The 1,527-nt window shown below is 38.5% G+C and overlaps 1 protein-coding gene across 6 annotated transcripts in view; it reads left to right on the plus strand.

The window, feature by feature from the left end:
* The window catches only part of FHIT (fragile histidine triad diadenosine triphosphatase), a 1,817,667-nt gene that overhangs the window by 1,339,444 nt on the left and 476,696 nt on the right, over nt 1-1,527 (plus strand). The gene's annotated exons all lie outside the window — the stretch shown is intronic.

Genomic DNA, 1,527 nt, shown 5'->3' on the forward strand with positions numbered 1-1,527 from the left:
TTTCTACCCTGTCCTATGGGGTCACTAAGTTTCAGCATTGAATCGATGGCAGTGAATTTGTTGGTTTTGGTCTTGTATCTCTAGGAAGTACATGGAGCCCTTAGGCGGTGCGCACAGTTAATGCACTGCTAATTTAACATTGGAGGTTGGAGTGCATTCAGAGATGCCTCATAAGAAAGGCCTGGTGATCTGCTTGGGGAAGGCTAAAACAACAACAACAACAAATCATACAGACCATACTTTTACTCTGATTGCAACACATAAGGTTGCAATCAGCAGGTAGGAAAATGGTTTGGTTTTTGATTTAGAAGGAACATTGATGTTTAAACAGAAGATGTTTCAGTGCAATTGACTTGCTGGAAATGAGAGCCTAGAAAACCCCTGAGTGACTTAGTAAGCAGGAACTCACGTAACAAATCTTTCTAAGTATCCCACTTTCCAGTAGGCTCACTCCTGAAGTATAATGATGGATTATGCGTTGCTTTAACAGCACTTCCAGCGATCTGCTGAATCCACTCAGCTGAACGTGGAGACTGACGGTCTTCCATGACCGTGGAGGTGAAGTTGACAGAGGAACATTTCTCGGGCAGCTGCTGGAGCAGTAACAGCAATGACAGGGCATCCCTACTGATCATTTGAAACCCTATTTCAAAGCGTTCTCTCTCAAGCACTGCAGTGAAAGTGCGTTCATTCTTTGATCTTTGGACCTCTGCAACAGCAGGTCCCCTGATGCAATGATTGAATCTGTGTCCATGGTGCACTTGTTTTTCTCAGACACAGCTAAGGCTATGTTCATGCGGTCCCTTATGGAAGGATAGTTCAAAGCCTTTTATTAAGACAATGCCTTTGACGTTAGAGTGAGTTTATGTCTTTAAGGATAGTTTTCAGCAAATGAGCCAACCATATGTTAAATCAAATTTAACATCCATTATGAAACACTGAATCATACTTTATATCTCAGTAATGATAACAAACGATCGCTTATCTCATGTTCTTCTCATTTGTACTACTTCTCATCAATCTTGTTAATATTGCAAAGATTTATTAAATGAATAAGCGACCAACTATAACTGTTAATATTAATAGCTTCTTTTGATATTTTCTCTTGCTGGCTTCTTTTCCATGCTTGCTTAAGCTCACTTTAATGCAGGCTTTAAATGTAATAGCTGGGTTTTTTTCTTATTCTGAAATGATAATTAACAGAAAACTTGTAAGCTAGTAATAAAATCATTTTAATGAGACGATGCAATTACACCAGCCCATTACATTACAAGGTATGGAATTGGCTGTGTGATCCTCACTGGAAGTGAGGATCCTTTTTTTGTTTTTCAGTTTGAGTGAAACAGTCGGTTTTAAAACTCTGGAAACATTTCAGATCCCTTACAACTGAAAATCACTACTTCTGCAGTAAAGGTTTAAATCACTTGGGTAAATTTCTAATTTAATCTTAAAGTTTAACTAACATTTATTCTTCCTCTCTACGTGCTTTCTGTTGGTGTAAATTGTGAGACATGGCCTCTATCTTTT

This window comes from Echinops telfairi, unplaced genomic scaffold, assembly GCF_000313985.2.
Source record: "Echinops telfairi isolate 266 unplaced genomic scaffold, ASM31398v2 ScPeMD7_31;HRSCAF=116, whole genome shotgun sequence".
NCBI lineage: Eukaryota > Metazoa > Chordata > Mammalia > Afrosoricida > Tenrecidae > Echinops > Echinops telfairi.